At 38.0% G+C, this 23350-nt stretch overlaps 1 protein-coding gene across 3 annotated transcripts in view; it reads right to left on the bottom strand.

Annotated features, from left to right (window-relative positions):
- LOC133650612 (unconventional myosin-XVIIIa-like) overlaps positions 1 to 23350 on the bottom strand; it is a 202148-nt gene that overhangs the window by 148614 nt on the left and 30184 nt on the right. The window lies entirely within an intron of this gene.

Raw genomic sequence — 23350 nt, 5'->3', positions numbered from 1 at the left:
TGCAAAGGAGTGCATCCATGAGATGTGCTGTTCAATGCAGGAAACATTTAGCGGTACGTATGGGAAGATGAACACACGCACACACACACACACACACCCACACACACACACACACACACACACACACACAAGAACACCTGTTCACTCGATGTACAAACCCCGTTTCCACATGAGTTGGGAAATTGTGTTAGATGTAAATATAAACGGAATATAATGATTTGCAAATCCTTTTCAACCCATATTCAGTTGAATGCACTACAAAGACAACATATTTGATGTTCAAACTCATAAACTTTATTTTTTTTTTGCAAATAATAATTAACTTAGAATTTCATGGCTGCAACACGTGCCAAAGTAGTTGGGAAAGGGCATGTTCACCACTGTGTTACTTGGTCTTTCCTTTTAACAACACTCAGTAAACGTTTGGGAACTGAGGAGACATATTTTGTAAGCTTCTCAGGTGGAATTCTTTCCCGTTCTTGCTTGATGTACAGCTTAAGTTGTTCAACAGTCCGGCGGTCTCCGTTGTGGTATTTTAGGCTTCATAATGCGCCACACATTTTCAGTGGGAGACAGGTCTGGACTACAGGCAGGCCAGTCTAGTACCCGCACTCTTTTACTATGAAGCCACGTTGATGTAACATGTGGCTTGGCATTGTCTTCCTGAAATAAGCAGGGGCGTCCATGGTAACGTTGCTTGGATGGCAACATATGTTGCTCCAAAACCTGTATGTACCTTTCAGCATTAATGGCGCCTTCACAGATGCTGGCTTTTCAACTTTGCGCCTATAACAATCCGGATGGTTCTTTTCCTCTTTGGTCCGGAGGACACGACGTCCACAGTTTCCAAAAACAATTTGAAATGTGGACTCGTCAGACCACAGAACACTTTTCCACTTTGTATTAGTCCATCTTAGATGAGCTCAGGCCCAGCGAAGCCGACGGCGTTTCTGGGTGTTGTTGATAAACGTTTTTTGCCTTGCATAGGAGAGTTTTAACTTGCACTTACAGATGTAGCGACCAACTGTAGTTACTGACAGTGGGTTTCTGAAGTGTTCCTGAGCCCATGTGGTGATATCCTTTACACACTGATGTCGCTTGTTGATGCAGTACAGCCTGAGGGATAGAAGGTCACGGGCTTAGCTGCTTACGTGCAGTGATTTCTCCAGATTCTCTGAACCCTTTGATGATATTAGGGACCGTAGATGGTGAAATCCCTAAATTCCTTGCAATAGCTGGTTGAGAAATGTTTTTCTTAAACTGTTCAACAATTTGCTCACGCATTTGTTGACAAAGTGGTGATCCTCGCCCCATCCTTGTTTGTGAATGACTGAGCATTTCATGGAATTTACTTTTATACCCAATCATGGCACCCACCTGTTCCCAATTTGCCTGTTCACCTGTGGGATGTTCCAAATAAGTGTTTGATGAGCTTACCTCAGCTTTATCAGTATTTATTGCCACCTTTCCCAACTTCTTTGTCACGTGTTGCTGGCATCAAATTCTAAAGTTAATGATTATTTGCAAAAAAAAAAAATGTTTATCAGTTTGAACATCAAATAAGTGGTCTTTGTAGCATATTCAACTGAATATGGGTTAAAAATGATTTGCAAATCATTGTATTCCGTTTATATTTACATCTAACACAATTTCACAACTCATATGGAAACGGGGTTTGTAGAATGGGGGGTTGCAACAAGACATTGGTGGCCACAGATGGGAAACAAGTCTCCTTCATAGGAACACAAACCATTTATGATTCCCGAGCATGGCCACCGCTGCTGCTCACTGCTCCCCTCACCCCCCAGGGGGTGGAACAAGGGGATGGGTCAAATGCATAGAGTAATTTCACCACACGTACTGTGTGTGTGACTATCAGTGGTATTTTAACTTTAACTTTAACACAAAAACAGAGTGAAATGATAACAACGAGTGAATGAATATATTTAGTTGAAGGTGTGTATATTTTACGAACTTTACTGTGCCAGTGCCCAAGAAATGGTAAAGTATTTCTGTTGGTGGTATGGTACTGTATATTACTTAAAATATTAGAACTTGAATTAACTTAAAAATCTTGTGATAACATGAAAATGCTGCATGGAGCAGCAACAAAAACAACAGAGCTATGGTTGTCACTGGGACATACTCGAGTATTCTGCAAGGGTAAACGTTGCAATGTTGACCATCTCATCCGTTTTCCTGGACAGGGAACCTTTCAGGAAACCGTTCAAAAGTGCACTTTGAGAATTGTTTTTAGGCTCTAAGAATACCATTACTGTGTTAACTTAAATACAACAAAACAGTCTTATTAAAAACGTTTTGTACAACCCCTTAGACCAGTGCAATTCAACTGGCAGCCCAGGGCCCACATCTGATATAGCCAAACTGGCCCGCAAGTTCAGTTCACTAAACTTGGAAAAGACTAATATTTTTGATTCAGATTCCTAAAAGCAATAAAGCAGGTATCAGCAAATCTAATTTAATGCTTTTCATGCCTTTTGAATGCAGCCTAAAACAATTTTAATGCCCATGTCCTACTGTAGATCATTGTTATATACAGTGAAGAGAATACAATTGTCTGTTAAGACAACATTGTTAGCATTTGACAATAGGTAATAATGTTGAATAGTTGAAAAGTTTACATTAACTGTGGCTAATTAAGCACTAATGTAATTATAACATAACAGCAACAATGTATAACAAATAATGCAAGTAAGTTTTTCAAACGCAATAAACATATTTTTCATTACTGTAGTATTTTAACTATTGTAACAGGAAGGTGAATAACTTAATTATCCTAAATAGGTTAACAAACATCAAAATAAAATGCACTTGTTAGCAAAAGTTGCACTTCATTAAATATTCAACATCTTGAAGTGCAGTTATTCCACCAATTGGAAAAACTTGGTCAGGTAGTTTGTTTTGTTGTCTTTTTTGTTGCCAATTGCAATTGTATAATTTTTTTTAATGTGTCCGGACATCGTATTTAATGCTTTCTAATGCCATTTAAGGCTTTAATTTTCGCAAAATTAATTCAGTGACTTTAAATGTTTTTTAATGACCCGTGGAAACCCTGTTCCATTGCAGTAGGTTCTAAAAACAAAAGGGTTTTTTCCCCCCTAAATTTAATAATACTGACAAAATAAATAAACAAATATCTAATGTCCACTGCAGAGGATACTAGTTGTCAGGAATAGAAAAACTAGTGAAGAGAGAAGTCCAGGCCCTTGGTCCTTAGCTTTCCTGCGGTCCCCCCAAAAAGTTAGCTGAACAACCCTGCCTAAGATGCTGAGTTCCCAAAGTGGGGTACGGCAATTGTCATAGAGAGTATGTGAACAAAAGTTAAAACAGTGTTATTACATTGGTGTCTGAGCACTCATTGCTATGCAGTGCACTTAATCGCCCCTAGTGAACAGTGCCTGCACAGTGCAGACACAAAGAAAGGATCAGACACAAAGTTGTTCATTGATCTGTGTGTTACGTAAACAAATACGTACATTTGATGATCAGATTGTGCCTTAAGAGTGATTATCTTGGAGATGTCATGTAAATAGTGTGTGCTAAATAGGGGCTAGTCTTCTTACATGGTGCTGTGACTAATTAGTGCATTTTCTGAGCTACGAGACTGTGATTTGTTTCTTGACAGGATACACTGACTCGTATATGTGCAGTTACTTATGTTTATCATACGAGCCGGTGAATTATACGCACTGCTGCTCGATAAATCAACTTATTACCGGACATATGCGTGCATTCATGAAGGGGAAATTAGGGAGGGCGTGCTCTTCTGTCTTTTCCCAAAATGTGTTTAATTGTTTGCTTACAGACAGTGGTTTAAGCCTTTTTAGGAGTGCAGGAGTAGGGGGTACATGGCTTCAGGCCAAATATCTGAGGGGGTATGTGATTGTGAAATGTGTGGGATCCACAGTATTGAAAACAACAACTTAGGATCTATAGGTTTGCTCTGGTGTGCACTGATGTACAGTATTACCATAACCTCAGTTTGGAGTTAATCATGTGCAGCACCCCCCTCATTATCACATACTATATATTGGTATAGCTATTACTACACAGAATACCAAAGGTTTTCATTTTGATGTGTATATCCTTGACTATAACATCATCCACAGCTCTCCTGGCGCAACTGTAAGGGTCTGCGAGCAGAGAGTGACACTAATGAGTCACAGCTCAGTGCCTAATAGCAACTCTTACTGGATAGACCGCGTCATGAGCGCAGCATTTTACCCACTGATGAGGTCTGGACTGATCATAAACTGCTTTGTTCACTTAGTGAACATTCATTATAGAAGGTTTTTATTATACAAAAGCATTTTTTTGTCTGAGATAATGAACACATTTTTGAGGAAATGTTTTTGTAAAGCTGAGGTCACACACACACTCACACACGAGAGCAATTATCAGGTCTCCAAAGTGGAACTAGCCCTTCAGCAAATAATATGACCTCTGTTATTATCACTCAACATGCTCCACTCAGGGGTTACACGGCAAACATGCAGCTTGGTTCACTCTGTACCTCTGGTTTCTTTACAGCAACTGAACGTGACTTTGGGATAAACCCTGCAGGAGGTGCTAAAGGGTTTGTCTTTGGGACAGGGAGAAAACCTGCAGGTCTTGCCAGTTGATTTGGTTTTGGTGGAGCTGGACTCGATTTCCTGGCAGGTATAAAGCCAGGTGGAGGAGTCAAAAGATTCCGTTTTGGGGCAGGGATGAAGCCGGCTGGTGGGGCGAAAGGATCAGGTTTGGGCGAGGGGATAAAGCCAGTCGATGGTATGAGAGGCTTTGAACTCGGTGGTGCAAAGTTTGGTGATGGACTCTTGGGTACAAGTGTGGATGTAGACTCCTCCATTATTTCCACTGTGTTCTGTTCTCCTCTTTCCTCCTCCTGTTTGAGCTCTTCTTTGACATCTTCTTTGCGGTCTTGGTTTCGGGTGCGAGGACGGTGTTCCTTCGTTCTTCCTCTGCCCATGAGGCTGGCCAAGCCCATGGAGATGTCATCCTTGTCCTCCCCGGTAGACTTGGTGGTTTTAGGGGCTGAGCTCGCCCCAGCGGTAGCCTGAGCAGCCTCGGACACAGCTTGGTGATTCTGCTGGTCCGTCCCAGCAGGAACAACACGCCGAACAACTCTCCTCACAATCTTCACCACCTTTTTACCGCCGGACTTCTTTTCCTCTCCTGGAGGGTCTGAACCGCCCATGTCAGTGTTACTGTTGGTCTCTTCAGCTGATGCTGGAGTTGACTGTGGACCAATTCCAGTGCCTAGCCCAGGTTTGGTAATTGTCTGTGACTGACTAGCATCTACATCAGACTGGGTGCAAACAGATCAACACAGCAATTTTATAGGTTAAGTGAGTGGATTCTCAACATATTTGCACCACGCAGCAATGCACAAAAGGATGACAGAATGATTGAATGCAGTTTGCTTCACTATTATATGGAACCAGCTTTTTTCCATTTTCAAATGTTGTCAAGGCTATCGAAATACAGTGGCACCTCACTTTTTCCCCCAACCTTTGTCAAGGTTTTTGTATGCAATCTTTGTTGTTGTACGGCCACACATTGTGTCTATCAAACTAGTCCTTCTGCCTCCATAATATTTAATGTAATCAAATGTCCAGAAAAAGCAACTCAGGCCTTGGCGACTTGGTCTCCGTGATTTTTTTTAAGTTGTGGGGTTGCAAAGTCACAATTGTGTGACATATTGTACCGTAAAGTGCTGTCTTGTGCATGCATGTGATTGCATCAGTTGACACGTGAGCACACAGTCATTGTCCGTGCGTTCTTGGATAGAACCCAAGTGAGGCTGAGTATTATGGTCAATTTCCTAAATCGGTTTGATTTCAATTAATTAGGTTCGATTAAGCACAATTTTAAAAAAAAACGATTCATCACAATTTAATTCGATATGCGCTAAAACAAAAATGTCTTAACTCGGTCAAAAAATACAAATGTCCTTTTTTCTCTTCCCCTTTAACAGTTTCAACTTGAACTATAAGCAACATTCAAGTCTTACACGTGCAATTTTGAAATGAAAGGAATTGCAAGTGAAAGGGCATTTGTACTGCAACATTCTATCACTGCAAATGTTATCAATGCATTGTTGTTTCTTCAAGTGCAAAATAAGAATAACAGTAAATATGTAAGCTATTTTCCTGAGACTCTTATTTTGTTATTGTGAAGACCAGAAGTGTGTTGTTGTTTTTATGGACCACTTGACCACAGTGCTGTGTGCGAGGAGATGAAGAAAAGTACCTCCTGAGAAGCGACTGCCGCCCTTTTTTTATAGTTAGCTTGCACTACATCGTCAGTAATCTTACAAGACGTACAGTTACAAATATACTAAATACAAGTAACAGTTTCAGTCAGATATTGTGCAGCATGATCATAGCGTACCAGCACCTGAACGAGCCGCTTAAAGCCAGTAAGTGCAGGCGTAAATATGTAGCAACAAAAGTTGTGATAGCCTCCATTACTTTAGTGCTAGTAAGTACCTCAGTTTGTTGTGTTTTGCACCGGACCGCTTGTTGTTGGAAGTTAATGTTAGCATAGTGTCATACTACTGCTGCTGCATCACACACAATACCACTAGGGGGCAGAGTGGAGGACATCAATATCATGCCCTGTGAATAGATATTGAAAAATCCATAATAGATTAACTTTTTTACCCAGCCCTAAACACAAGTGTCAGCACTTTAATAAAGAAGATGTTACACACTATTGAATTTAAGAAATAACTTCTAGCAAAGTATGAAAGTAGTCCTCTTTTTTACTCCTGTGTCTGTGCTAATTGCCGTATTTGCCAATTAACATCACTTTTAACAAAGGTAAAAGTGATGTTATTTGTTCATTTATTATTTGTAATCATTTATATGTATTTTGCATTTTTTTCGGTATATACATTATTTTTTTTTATAAAATGTGTTTTGTGTGTCTAGTACGGATTATTAGATTATGTGAAAAAATGCTGCGGTTTTCGTAAAATTTGGCATTCGTCCTTTTGGAACAAATTACTATCGAAAACCGAGGTACCCCTGTAACTAATATGTAGCTTTTGTTGTGTTACCAACCTCAACGGTACACTGCCTGAGAGTAGCCATAGAGTTAGAGTTATGCCACAAAGTGAACTCCAAATATTATTTTTTTAATATGTCTTGTAAACTTATTTATATGTTAAATTTCAATTAAATAAAAAACGCGACTTGTTAAGAATCCTACTCTACTGAGAGCAGACTGAATGTTGTTCACCTCCTTTAAACAAAATGGAATACCAACGAGTATGTCGCCTTAACATACATTATAAATGAATAGTCTATAGAGTGTATTCTTCACTCCTGAACTATACTGCTCGGTGGAAAGGTATCTTTAAAGCCTTCATTAAAACAAATGTGCATGCAGTAAATCCATTACATTCAGCAGTTTCTTTTAATTGCTTTTTCCTGGCAAACGACTAGCCCTGGGCATCACTTAATTAAATGATTCAGGGGACAATAAAAGTGCATTAAGCGGAAATACAAACATTTATGGCATTACATAATCATCCCTAATTTGGCTCCCAAGAAGAGGATGTTTCAATTTAGAAAGGGGGGTATTGTAACATAATATCCAGTGATGACAATAATTTCTGAATTTGGAACAAATGTTCTTTACTTAATATAGCATGTTGTGGTAGCAGTATTATGTGTAAAAGTACATGATCAAAAGACACTTACATCTGACTTGTTCTCAACTTTGACCTACACAAGGAGAAGCAACACAAAAGATCAAACCAGAGGTTCTCGATGGATCAATATGCAGAATTGAAATACAGTAGTACCTCAACTTAAGAGTGCCCCAATTCAAGAATGTTTTGAGATATTGTAAGAGCTGTCTCTCAGCTAATAGTTATGCTTTAAGTTCCAAGCTAAAATTTGAGTTACAAGCATTCCCGCCATTAGTTGGTACAGTAAATGTCACAATGAACCCCGTATGATCTGCCCAAAACATCCGGTCTTACTTGCTTGCATTAGCTTATAGCTAAAGATGGCCATACATTTGTTTGCCAACCATAGCGCGAAGGACAGTGCTGAGAAGAAGAGGTGGATAATATACAACGAAATGAAGAAAGGAATAATCAAAAACCAAGCGTGTAGCTAACTTGGCGAAGCTGCTAGACTGCGCTATTGTATTGTTTGTATGCAATATTTCGGTAACACTTTATAATAAGTACATACTATAGCATAATAAAGCATATTAAAGACTGAATTCATAATTTATAAAGCATATTTCTGACATTAATACTTATTAGTAAGCAGTTTATAGACAGTTATGGATATTTTACTCATTATTGTTTTAATAAGCTCATCTATAAAAAGCTGAATGGTTGCATTTTTAAGATGTATAAATGATTGATTCAGCATTTAAACATCATATTTAGGTATGATGAAAAAAATCAACCAGTGTGACCGTAAAATAAAAACGGGGTACTGGACACAACATGTGAAGTTTCCTATATTATTGTTATTTTGTGTAAGGGAATTAGGTATATGTGAATTATCGATACAAACAAGCAAGTAAACAACAATTAATGGCCAACGCATTCACATTTTATTTGAATAAAGTGCAACACCCATCCATCCATTTTCTACCGCTTGTCCCTCTCGGGTGTGCTGGAGCCTATCCCAGTTTAGGTTCAATTAACAAAAAATGAACATTTTCTGCTCTCATTTTCAACATTTTAAGATTTTTTCAATAAAAGTACAGTGACCAACATTTTAACAGTAGATTGACCTGCTAATGTTGTTTTTAAACATAAAATGTATACATCATTAATATAAAAAATTACCGTAAGTGAAACCAACATCTCTTCAGGTTGAATGAACAGTAGGTTTACCTGAGAAACTATGTGCAACCAAATCTTTCAGATTAAATGAGCAGTGGTATGACCTGCTACTACTCTCTTTTTAATAAACAGCTACAGTAGCCGAGAAAAGTCACAACAAATGTACACACCACAACACAACAGCACGGAGCCACAACACAACAACTTTCAGCTATAGCACGATTGCAAAAGCCACAACAACTACAAACGCCACAACATAAAGCCAAAATGCAACAACTATAAGCCAAAACACAACAATATAAAGACACAAAGGAAGTGACAGAGGACGTTTCAGCGACAGACCGACTTCCTGAGGATGAATGTTAAAAACGGTGTAATGAACCGAGTTGGAAAAGTAAGTGAAGTATGACCACTTTTTCAGTCATAAATAACTGTTTTTACTTTTTCAATAATACTTATATACTATGTTCATTATGCCGTTTTCAACCTTCCGCCTCAGCCACACCTGGGCCCTCATGTAACAAGCTTGCTTACACACAAAAACCTGGCGTACGCCCTTTTTCACAGCAAGGACTAGTGAAAGGACGAGTGCAGGCTCATAACTTGAGAGGCTTTGGATATTTCTCATTGCAGAGAGCTCAAACCACTCGTAAACATTTTTGTGTGTCTGTATGCGGAGTAAAACTATGGAACAAACTGGACTTACAACACAAGCAATGCCAAACTATTAATCAATTTAAACTATTATACAAACATCGGGTCTGCTTCAAATATAGAGATGAGGGTCTTTAATTTGACCTGCTTTTGTACTCTGTCTCAAAGTGTTAACATGTGCTCAATGTTTCCTTACCATTATTGCTATGTTGTCTATTACCGTTATTGCTATGTTGTCTATTGCCATTGTTGATATTTTGTCTATTACCATTGTTGGTATATTCATTATTCCTACATTGTTGATACAAATTATTGTTACAGTGATAAATAAATAAATACAGTGTAATAATTATTGTTACCTGTGGTAATGCCACTATGATACAACATTTGTATTATAATCCTTAAACAAAGAAACAGTGAAACTTATGGGGATAATCACTGAATGGAGAACTGGGGGTGGGATTAAATAAATTATCTTCTTCCCACTCCCTTTCAGGCAAAACTGGACAATCATGCATTACCGGTACATACTATACATTACCTTTTGACTATATTAATTTATATTATTATGTTTAGTCAACTTTGTACTTTTTTTTTTTTTATTATAATTTTTTTATGTCATTGCCTGAAATAAATAAATAAATGAAAAAAAATGAATGAAGGACTGATTTTGACATGGAAAATGTGCGCTGCCATATGCCATCTTCATTGCTGTTGTACGCACATTTCTATAGGCCGTATATACTTTGGCGACACACAGAGGTGTTCGTTTGAGCTTTGCTAACATTTGATTTCAACAATGTAAAAAAGATCGAGATATGGATACAAAAATCGCTTGTTTGCCAATGTATTAAATGCTTCGTAATAATACCAACAATTATGAGGACGTCTATTAACGTATTTATGCGATTTTGCCACCTATTGCTGTCACAATGTTTCTGTGACTTCAGCAGGCAGCTGCAGAAGCCGGAGGCTGCATGCGCACTGGCACCTTCAAGACCAGGGACCACGTACGGCTGCGACAGTCCTCACCTGCCTTGTAATAATAAATTGAGTAATCAAACAATAGTCAAAGCCTTCCGTATTGTTTTTGATAGCGCTGGCATATTTAAATGTAAAATAATTTTCACATGAAACTCTAACCTCGCTATAACTGCTCTAACCTCGAGCAGGCTACTGTATGAACACATTTTGTTGCAAGTTACACAAATTATATTTATATTGGGGGTAATCAGAGTCACCCACAAAGTTTTACATATAATACCGATGGATGATCGTCCGCCGGGGGAACGCCATCCGCTGCCATTGAGGGCTGGGCTTAGGGCCGAGGGACACAAATGGAGTGGAAGGGGACACTCGCATAGCCAGTTGCAGCGACTCAGTAACTATCTTTTCAAACGCTTGTCTGCTTTAGCGATGTACATCCATCTTTTTCTTCACTTTCTTCCTGATGCCCGACCATTTATTTTTTATTTCAGCCTATCTGCGGTGCCCGTAGCAACACAGCATTTTCAACGACTTCAACCTGCTGCCGTTCGCGCAAAACACAAAAAACAAAAAACGAGCGCTTCCCACAGACTTGTGATTAAACACAACTTACAGCACTCAAGCACATGGCTACATTCGTTATGATTTGCATATTTAGAGGGGATGTAACAAGGTCGTGGTCTGGGCGTGCCATGCCAAGCAAATTCCTGAGATCAATTTCACGTTGATTGCGATGTAACAAAGAATTGTGCTTGGATTTGTACATGCACACACTTTTAATGCATCAGAATTTTTACTTGCGTACAGACTTCTTTGGATTTGAACGTACGTCTATTTTTAGTAGAAAATCCACGCAACTCTTATTACATGAGGGCTTCGCTTTCACTTCCGTTGTGTCTGTTGCGTCCTTTTTTATCTTAAAGTTGTGTTGCTGCTTTATATTATAATGTTTGGTGTTTGTATTTGTTGTGGCTTTTGTAATCGTGCTGTAGCTGAAAGTTGTTGTGTTGCGACTTTATGATATCGCCTCGTTTGTTGCGATCTTTTTCGACCACCATAGGTATCTGCCAATTTTGTTTTGCCGACTGATGGCGATGACGCCACAGACGGACTGACAGACTTGAGTAAAGTTTTACGTCCTTAACATTAAAAGTCAAGCTTAATTTACACAGCACATTGACCAAAGTGCTGCTCAGAGCACATAAGACAATAAAGGCAATGAAAGCAATAAAAACAATAAAACAGTGAATAACAGAATAAACAGTAATAAAATAGCAGCAAAAAAAACTGTTGAGGTAAAACACTATAAAAAAATCCATGTGTTATTTGCGAAATGTTTGAGAAAATAAATGAGCTTTTAGCAGGGTTTAAAAATGCTCTAATGTTTGAGCAGCCCGAATTGCAGAGGTAGACTGGAAGCTAAAAAAGTGCTAAACTTCATATATAGTCTGCCGTTCTTAAAACCAATGTTTTCCTTTTTCTAATATTGATAAAATCAATCAATTGCCTTTTAAAACAATGTTGAATCGATACCATTTTTTCCGAAAGCAAACTTGTCGAGCACAGATCGGTGTAGTTGAATCTTAGGAATATAAATCGATATATCGATTAATCGTTACACCTCTAGTAAATAAGTCTTTTAAAAATCTCTCAACATTTATAGCTGCACTTACACATACAGTATTCAGACATGTACCAGTGGTAATAGTTAGATTTCTAACTGTGTTTATAAACAGCATTCTAAAGAGGATTCATGTCGGAAATATGCTTTTGAAATAATTAATTCAGAATTTACTAATGCTTTATTAATTTATTAATGGGGTGTACTTATTTTAAAGTGTTACCATGCCTTATCTAACAGTTTATTTTTAAAAGGCATTTTACATGTTAAAACGGTGCTGTTTTGTGGGGGCAAGCACTAATTTAATTGAATTCTATTTTTAATAATTTTAATGGGAGACGTTGATTTGAGATAAAAGAGTTTTAACTTAAATGGGAAAAGCACTTTTTTTTAATTTTGCCTATCATTCACAATCACTATGAGAAACATGACGATGGATGTTATTTTTTTTTAATACATTCTAAATATTAAATAAATGCGATCAAAAGTCCACTTACAATGGAGCCTATGGGAGCCGTTCAATTCTGCCTATAGCGCCCCTAAAAAAACATCCAAACACCTCCATTAGGGCTTTATATACATGATGTAAGTATGTATGTCATGTAGTAACAGGCACATTAATAACATTTAATATTTATGTATTTTGATCATTTTAAGCTTATACGGCGCATTAATTTAAAAAACATATCACTACATTTGCTTTTTTTTATCTTCATCACTTATTAATACTCACTGCAAACTTCATGAGAGCCAACAAACATAATAAAACATCCCTCACTGTACAAAGTCTGCTGTCATTAGGATGCTGACTGCTGGGATGTTCATACATTCCCATTTAGATGAAAAATGTCTAATAATCCTCTCAAAAAACGGGGTGGGGACCAAGCTCTATTTAATAATAATAATGGATTACATTTTTATAGCGCTTTTCTAGACACTCAAAACGCTTCACAGAGAAGTGAGAATCCATCATTCATTCACACCTGGTGGTGGTAAGCTACTTTCGTAGCCACAGCTGCCCTGGGGTAGACTGACGGAAGCATGGCTGCCAGTTTGCGCCTACGGCCTCTCCGACCACCACCTATCATTCATCATTCATTCACCAGTGTGAGCGGCACCGGGGGCAAGGGTGAAGTGTCCTGCCCAAGGACACAACAGCGATTTGGATGGTAAGAGACGGGGAGCGAACCTGCAACCCTCAGGTTTCTGACACGGGCGCTCTACCCACTACGCCATGCTGCCCTGTTTTGTGTCGTTCTCAACAGTTCCGGGTCCTAAATAGCTGTCAAAAGTCCCAACTTTTCAGATTATATCCTCAGTCATCTTCTTTCCAGATGAGATGCATGATTTATGATCTACAATAAACTTCCAAGGAGCATCGTGTCTCTACGATGATGTAAACATAGGGACACACGGTAGTGATCACATCACCGCTATCAATAGTTGGTCACCGTTAGCGCTTAAAATAACATCACTAATACTTGGTTAATATTCAAATCACGAAATGTAGATGGAGTATTGTTGGCGTTTTTGGAATGGTTGTTTATCGGATTTTATGGGCGGAATCGAAGACCACCCATTGGCACCTCTGTAAGCTGTCTTTTATTTACGTTTATTAAATATTTAGAATACATTTTTAAAAATCCATCCGTCATATCTTTAATATTGATTGCAAACAGTAAGCAAATTTCCCAAAAAAGGTGCAGTTCCCATTTAAGAGCTCCATCACAGAACCAATTAAAGTTGTAAGTTGAGGTACTACTGTAGAGGCAAAAGCACAGAAAGAAATACACTTTCCTTTTGCTCCCAAAATGAAAAGCGTGATTTGTACGCCATGGTGATGGGCCAGAAGTCATGTAACAAACTGGTGGTGGCGGAGAGGAGAACAAATGTATGCAATGCTGACAAACGGAAAAACAGAGGAGGATATGAAGTGTGCTGTGGTGACGTGAGCGGTTGGGGGTGTTATGAACTGGAGTTCTGCACACAACTGCTCATACACCAAACAGGGCAGCACTGAGGACAGAAGACATGATGAGAAAACAAGATGAGACGATTACTCCAGGACAAAAGCGGCACTGATTAAGAGTACAAATCACTATTTGCCTCAGTCAATTTTCTACAAACTCATACACCATTTTGTACACACAGGTAGAAAAGAGCAGTCCAGTTCTGACTGTTAATAAAATATATAAGCCTTTAAAGACAAAAATAATACCTTTAAAGCAGGGCTATTCAATTAGCTGCCCGGGCCCCAATTTCCTGAGTTGAGTTAGAAACTTGGGAGACAAACATTTTGTAGCAGCTTCCTAAAAACACTGGAGTGCTCCTGTTGTATAGAGGAACTCAAACCGCTGTAAACACATTGGCAGATCCTTGCATTGACATTTTAACCTTGTTAGCAAACATAGAACACTGGGGTCCAAACTTGTGATTTACATAACTGAGGCGTTCAAGGAATCCCTTTCTGTCTTCTCCTCTTTGGCTGTTACAATTGTTTTTCGAAATTTGATTTATGTAACTAAGGTGTTGCTGTAGCTTGTTTATTTCAGATGCAGTCAATAGTCATTTGTTCAACCTTTGTACTTATGCTAGTAGTGTTCCTCAAGTTTTTTTTCCCGTCATCTCTTGTTCATCATTTGGGCTATTCAACTGGTGGCCCGCGAGTTCAGTTTAAAAAGAGAGGCTCGCGTTTTATGTAGAAGGTCCCTAAAAACACCAGAGTGCTGTCATAGAGATTACCTTTGACTGGCTTAATTGCAGAAGGTCCTTAAAAACAGCAGAACGCTCCTGTAACTCTGACAAGATAAATAGACCAAAATCCAAAGTCTGCTGTACATGAGTCTTGTTCTAAAATAATTTATATATATATATATAAATAAATAAAATAAGACTATTAGTGAAAGGAGAAGTCCGTCACCACGGTCCTTAGCTTTCTGGAAACGTGGCCCCCAAAACAATTTAGTTGAATATCCCTGCTTTAAAAAACTATTCATTGAGACTAAACAATGCTGTTTCAACGTAGAACACAATGACAACTAAGTGGGACTTAAAGTAAACAAGTAGGCCTACGGGCCAAGCAATATTCTAATTTGACTACATTGTTGAACACACATTCTGGGGGTTTTTCCATTGCAAAAAGTATTAAAAGAGTTTTACAGCGAGAGGTTTCACCCAGCTTTCATCGGTCTGCACCTATAAATAGTTTGAGCAGCAAAAGGAGGCCATTCTGGGTTGCCATCAGGGCCCAAATGGAACCGCAAAGCAGAACACATGCACCCATACACCAGCGAATCCCACTCAGCGCACACAATCCACCAGAGACCCGAGTCCATTACCTTCTCTCTAGGCCGGGTTAACCTTCCAATCTTTGCTCCGTTACTGAAGCAGGGCCAGGGTTGGGTATGAGAGTCCGGTTTGGAATGGGCTCACACTTTGCGAGTGAGGGGCATCCTGGAGGGTGGGGTCAAAGTGGTGCAAGGCTGGAGCTTGGGGGTTGGGGGGGTTAAGGGGATGGGGGTATAGGAGTAATGTGAGAAGTGAGATAGGACAGCTGCTGAAACACAGACAGACTATAAATAGGCTTTGCATCAACTATTGCCACACTCTTGCTTGGGTGACGTGCAATCAAAGTGGGGGTCTCTCTCATTCACTTACTAAGAGTTCCAAATTATTGCTACTTCAATCATAACCCGCGTTTGTGTGATCCAAAAATTTGATAAAGAAAGCAAAACAATTTAAAATTCAGGTGTAAGCAGCAAACATCTAAAGCAGAAAAAAAAATTAAAAATGCAATTTAAAAAAAGAGAAAAAAAATTGACCTTTATGGGAAAAAGGCTGCAAATTTGATACTAATACAATAATAATAAATTTGGTCACAGATAACCCAAATCGGACAAAAAAATATGTCTTTAAATATATATAATATTGTTTTTTAGCAATTGATTTTACAAAATTAAAAAATATCACAGTGATCCTGCATACTTGGCCCTGTGTAGAAAAGTTAGGACACCCCTCATCTAAAATATTTGGAGCTCTTGAAATAAAAATGTAATTAAATAAAAATATAAACGAAGTAGTGAATTAAAAAAAAGATAAAACAAACAAAATAATACTTTTAACTATAAAATAATTTGAAAAAAGACAACAGCAATAATAAACACTGTTAAATTAATATTTCTTTACAGGCAGAATTTTTGACACACTAGTTTTTGTTGTTACACAACTGTATTGTTAATATCATTCTATTCCTACAAGAGGAGCCTGCCACACAATGTTGGAAACAAAAAACATAACAGTAAAAATGTAAGAAAAATTACTAAAATTGTGATACTAATTATCAATTATAATATACTTAGTCACCTATAACACAAAGCCAACACAATGTTGTGTCTTGAATACATATAATGTAATGTTTTTAGCTTTTTTTCCCCAAAATTAAAAAATATCAAAATGGTCTCTGAATACTTTTCAGTAAGCGGCCATTGGTGGGAAGTTTGGATATGCCTGATCCAATTTTTTAGAAGCTCACAAAATAAAAAGATAATAAAATAACAACATAAACAAAGTAGTTAATTAAGAAATAGAAAAACAAACATTAAATAATACTATTAACTAATGAATAAATCAATTAGGAAAATTACAACAATAACAAACACAAATGGATAATTAAACATTAATATTTTCGTCGAGGCATAATTTTTGACCTACCAAGTCAGTGGTTCTCAAAGTGCCACCTCAGAAAAAACTTTCCTCTCCAAGTACCATCATAATGACCAACATTAAAATACAGTAGCATAGTACGCCTAAATGTTCATTAAAACAAGGCAGTGGTTTTATTTAACAAGTATATTTAATAGTTTTGGCCACTGTAACATTACACACAGTTTGAACAGTAACCCTGTGTTTAAATATAGGAAAATAAAACTAAATACTTTAATCAAGTGACTATTTGGCATATCACTAGTTGGAGCCCGCATACCATTAGCCACTTGTTGTACACATACCAGAGTTTGACAATCACTGCACTAGGTTATGCAGTCACAACTGTAATATTATAATTATCATTATCATTCTATTCTTAAAGGTGGGGCCACCAACCTATTGAAAAAAGGCGTTATATAATGAGGAAAAAGCTGAAGTTTTGATATAATATAGTATATACTTTGTAACTTATAACACAAAGCCGACATTAAGTTGTGTCTTTGAATACATATAATGTCTGGTTTTATTATTTTATTTTATCCACAAAATAAAAAAATATCAAAATTGGTCCTGCATACTTGGCCCTTGGTGGAAAACGATTGGACACCCCTGATCAAAAACATTAGAAGCCCGCCAAATAAAACTAAATATAATTAAAATACAAAGTGGTTAATGTAAAAATTATAATAAACAAACAACATAATACTATTAAATAATAAATTCATTTGAAAAATTAAAACAACAATAATAAACACAGTTAAAGTTTAGCTGAACATTAATAGTGTCGTTAATTCTCACAATCGTAATATTATAATTACCATTCTATTCTTACAGGATGGCCCGCAACAACATTTTTGGAAAAACAACAACATAAAAACAGTAATGCACAAAGCTGACACAAAGTTTTGTTTTTAAATATTTATAATGTCAGAGTTGTAAATTTAAAAAAAAGCAAAATGACTCCTGCATACTTTGACTTTTCAGTATGCTGCGCTGGTTGGAAAAAGTTTGGATACCTCAAATAAAGCTTGTTGCTTTACGCATAAACTCCTTTAAAACAAGTTATATATGAAAACTTGCATATATGATGTCAATGGCGGGACGTGCGTTTCCCACCTTGGCCTTCAGTGATGTCCGACTTCAATGATTACTTCTCAAAAATACCATAATTTATGTCCCCACATGACCATTGCTGGATAAATACTATACAGAAACACATTTACGCACTACTGGCCATTGAATCACCACCAACAGTGTACATAACGGGTTATTTTCTCGCGCATTTAAAAATCAATAACCCGCATCAGCAATTAATACATATCTTACGTGGTACTGTCAAAATTAAAATTGCAAAAAACATATTAAACGTGAAAAAATAAATAACATATCTGAACTCACAATCTGTAGAAACCATTCGAGCTTCCAGGGTTGGCTGACATCTCACAAGATGTAGTTTCTCTTTAAATATCCTTCTTGAAAATGGCCTTGCAAATACCGTAATTTCCGGACTATAAGCCGCACCTGACTATAAGCCGCACCAGCTAAATTTAGGGGAAAATACAGATTGCTCCATATATAAGCCGCACCCGACTATAAGCCGCAGAGTTTTGATGTGTAATTAGCGTAGTATATAGGGGTTCCTGCTACCACGGAGGGGATTGTCGGGACAGAGATGACTGTTTGGGAACGCAAAGCGTCCCATTTATTAACTATAAATCTTTCAATCATTCAATCAAACTTTCACATCTTTGACATGGCGAACAGCATTCGTGCAGAGTACAAATAATACAACGCTGCAAAGTAATACAAAGTGCTCGCCTGTACGTTATCAAAATAACCAGCCTACCGGTATATGAAAAGTCAGTCTTTAATCATTGTGTCATCGTCTTCCTCCTGCGTACTAAAACCACCCAAATCCTCTTCGTCGGTGTCGGAGAAGAACAGGCCGTAAATAAGCCGCACCCTTGTATAAGCCGCAGGGACCAGAACGAGGGGAAAAAGTAGCGGCTTATAGTCCGGAAATTACGGTATATGTGTTGTCTTGTCTAATCATAAAAGATGCAGACGAGGCATGTTGGCTGAGTTCTTAAAGTTTACTCCACAAGGTGCTCGTCACAAACATCCCGCTGCTGGCTAAACGTGGCTACTGCGCATGCTCTGCACTACTGTGGCATGCTGGGTAATGGAGTTCTTGTGTTACCTAACATCACTATATATCTGCCTTAGGCCATCTAGAAGGCCTTACTGACAACAACTCGTGATCTGATTGGCTATCGCAACTGTGTATCACTGTATGTCCCCGTTCACTTACAGACGCCAGCATTGTTGATTCTGAAGGCTTCGAGCAGATTTGGTACAGTATGGCAAAATAAGCTAGCTGAATTCTGATTGGATAAAAACTCTATAAACTAAAAACAACAGCGCTGGAAGGAGCATAATATGACATGAAGAGAATATGAAGAGAATATGAATACTTTTAGATATTTAGGGAAAGTAAATAAAAATTACTTCTATCTTTAATTATGATCATGATTTCTGGTTATGTTAGGCCAGCAGAGAATGTCTTGCTGGCCCTGATGGCACACCACTGTATGATGTCCTATATCTCATTAACTCAATGTGTAAGCAATTCAAAAAACAAGTCCATAAGACCACAAGAGGGAGCTATAATCAAATGTGTCACACAGATACAGACCTACCCTGGGCATGCTTTATAGTTGCACTGTACGTAATATAGCCAAGATTTAGCACCTCATTTATCCAGTCAAGATAGTAAAGACTTAAGAGACCAGGATCGTAAGTTTTACTGCATGTCCAGTCAAAATAAATGGCTGCAGATAAAAAGATAAATTGTTTCAGTGCTCAGGGAAGGTGCCAGGAGGAGGAAATTGCTGCACTGGTGCATTGGATTGTAGTTATAATACAGAATTGAAAACTTGACTGAGCATGGAATTTTCTTTTTAACATTGTCATTATCACTGTAACTGTCACTTTATGAGGGAAACACCGTATTAATCAGGTGCAATGTGTAATTACTTTTTCATTGCACTATGCATTGTGTTACTCTTTTTTTATGTTTTCCATTTTCATTGATTTCATTTTAAAATCTCTGGATCTTCACATACTGTATTAGCACAGAACCACATGGTGTCCACCATTCTGCTAATCCTCCGAGTCATTTAGTTGGACACAACACTGTGTAAGCGGTTTGTCGACGCATGCTTAGTGTAGAGCAATGATTAAAGACTCATAAACCATATAAACTAATTCTGACCCAGTTAACTCCGCCTATACGATGAAATGTATTTGTTTGCAGATGTTAGTTTGCCGTTAACTGAACACAAAGGTCAATATTTAATGGTGTCGAGTGGGCTACGTTTGAACAATGACCAAATGAGCATTTACAGGATGTAAAGAAGAAAAAGAAAAATTTCAATAAAAAGCGGCACCCAAGCATTGGATTTTGAACAATATAAAAAATGATTGGATATCCTGCATGGGTGGTCATATACACCAAAAAAATAATATACAAAATACAGCTCGTACATCTCTGTAACTATGACAGAATAGTTAACAAGGAAGCTGATGTCCTGCACTAACAGAACTACAAAATGGAACTAAAGTATGCTACCTGTGTTGCCTGGTCAGAATAAATCACGCACCAGCTAGTGTGCTGTGCATGTGCAGCGGTGTGTTGGTACTGCTTAGCATAGTGGCAGAGAAAACTTTACGAAAGCGCTTAAAGCAAAGCCCAACTACTTGCAAAGAATGGGTAAGTGCAAGTTCACCATTTGTGGGTTCACAACCATCACTTTAATGCATGTTTGAAGTCGGTGGACGGAAATGTATTACAGTAAGTGTTTAGGACTTGAATGTAGGGCTGGGCGATATGGCCTTTTTTTAATATCTCCATATTTTTAGGCCACGTCACGATACACGATATATATCTCGATATTTTGCCTTAGCCTTGAATTCACACTTGATGCATATAATCACAGCAGTATGATGATCAGTGTTGGGACTAACGTGTTATAAAGTAACGCGTTACTGTAACACTGTTAGTTTCGGCGGAAACTAGTAATCTAACGCGTTATTTTTTATATTCAGTAACTCAGTTACCGTTACTACATGATACGTTACTGCGTTATTTTACGTTGCAGACCGCGGTGGAAAAGAAGAGGCGCTTTGTGTGGGTGGGGGCGGGGGGGGCTCTCATACCGTAGTTGAGGGGCGCAGGGGAGACGTTCTGTACTAACAACCTTCACTTTACCCGGAAGTGGGTCTTTACAGCTGAGGGTGAATGACGAGGCCGGCGGTTTGTTGCAACTTTGTGACTTTATTGGACGCAGCCATCCACCAAGCTAGAGCACCTGCACGCACTCACTGTCGCCGCTCCCTCACTTGTCTCGCCCACTCACTCACTGACGTCCCTCACCTCACATGCTGTCATATTTTAAAGGGCCACACACACACACACACATACGCTACTCTGATAACAACTAACATGACATCATGGTGAAGCCAGAAGTCGAGTGTCTTAACATTCTCACTACTTTTCTTTTGTCGAGCACAAAGAAAATAACATTTTAGTTCAATGTAAGTTGTGTCTTGGATCAAAGATCCTATCTACTTAAAGTTAAAGTGCCATTATGTTGCAGCTATTTAAAATAGTTTTGTCAATTTGTTCTGGCCTGAAATAAATTGGCCTTTTGAAACATATCTTTGTCTTTGTGTGTTGTATGTAGACCACATTGTTTGTGTGTTGTATGTAGACCACATTGTTTGTGTGTTGTATGTAGACCACATTGTTTGTGTGTTGTATGTAGACCACATTGTTTGTGTGTTGTATGTAGACCACATTGTTTGTTTGTTGTATGTAGACCACATTGTTTGTGTGTTGTATGTAGACCACATTGCTTAGCAGAGTTCAGTGATGCAAATGCATGTCAAGTTGATCAACAGATTGTATTATTCTCCAGTGCAATAACAGTACTGAAATGAAGGCTAAAAGGGCATTAATGGGAGCCTTAAAAAAAAAAAGGGGGGGGAAAGAAGTAACTAAATAGTTACTTTTCACAGTAACGCATTACTTTTTGGTGTAAGTAACTGAGTTAGTAACTGAGTTACTTTTGAAATAAAGTAACTAGTAATTGTAACTAGTTACTGGTTTTCAGTAACTAACCCAACACTGATGATGATTCAATGTGTCTACATTAAAACATTCTTGTTCATACTGCATTAATATATGCTCATTTTAAACTTTCATGCAGAAAGGGAAATCACAACTAAGCCAATTGACCAAAACTGTATTTATTAAACAGTTATTAAGCAGTGGCACAAACATTCATGTCATTTCAAAACAGAAAGTGCAAGATTGTCAGAGACATTTTAAAAAAAGCTATGAGTGCACTTTTGTGCATGATGTCACTAAGATGACATATCAAAACAACACTAAATTAAAGTGCACTTTTTGTGCAGAACACCACTACAATAGTTTAAAACAAATAAAGTGCACTTTTGTGCATGATGTCACACAAGATATTTCAATAACTGTCAAATAAAAATTAGCTGCATAATAGGAAATCAAATAGTGTATGTCCTTCGTTCTGTGGTAGGTTCCTGCGGACGTTATCTCCTTCTGTTGTTGACTACTTTTTTCATACGGTGTTGATGTGGAAATGGTTGCCTCTTCATTTTGTTGGTGTGGCACCGAACGGAGATGTTGACATGCAGAGTTTCAAACGCTCTTCATTCTCTAGCGGGTGACTTTTCAAATGATGCCACATATTAGCAGTAATGCTACTTTTTGTAGTAACGCTTTTGCTGCACACTTGACATATTACAGTTGTCTGTTCGACATCTTCCCGCTTAAAGCCAAACAACGGCCAGACGATGAACCCCCTACTGTTTTTCTTGGGAATTAATTCTTACTTCATTTGTTACCAGATTCGCACCTTCTTTCTCTCGTATTACCACTCGCACCACAGCTAACGTTACTCATGCCGCTATCACTCTGCTCCGCTAGGGCGTATACGTATGTGACGTATGTAAGAAGGTGCGCTTGTTTTACGTCTCTGTGAGAAGGAGAGACAACAAATAATGAGAAACGCCTGTAGTGTAATGCCGGCAGCTAAAAGCAACTGCGTGAGAACGTATACTCGAATATCACGATATAGTTATTTTCTATATCGCACAGAGACAAACCCGCAATACATCGAGTATATCGATATATCGCCCATCCCTACTTGGATGTGGGGCCATCGAGGAGGGAAATGTTTGTAAACATTGCGGTGAAAGTGAATTGAATTATAATGTTAAAGTCAAAAATCCGGAAGTAGTCCGTGTCAAAAGATGCTGAAACTCCACAAACACACACAAACACACAAACACAAATCAACTTAACCCCCCCAAAGGAGTGTTATGTGGGTAAAATGGCGCCAATTGCTGAAGGATATCAATATACAATGTTTAGTAGTGAAATTCTACTATTATATACAGTAAACACACACTAATTTAACTGTTGTAGTAGTGTATTCACAGCAGTAAAA

The sequence above is a fragment of the Entelurus aequoreus genome, linkage group LG05, assembly GCF_033978785.1.
Source record: "Entelurus aequoreus isolate RoL-2023_Sb linkage group LG05, RoL_Eaeq_v1.1, whole genome shotgun sequence".
NCBI lineage: Eukaryota > Metazoa > Chordata > Actinopteri > Syngnathiformes > Syngnathidae > Entelurus > Entelurus aequoreus.
The sequence above is the reverse complement of the archived record's forward strand: the minus strand, read 5'-3'. Positions and strand labels throughout refer to the sequence as shown.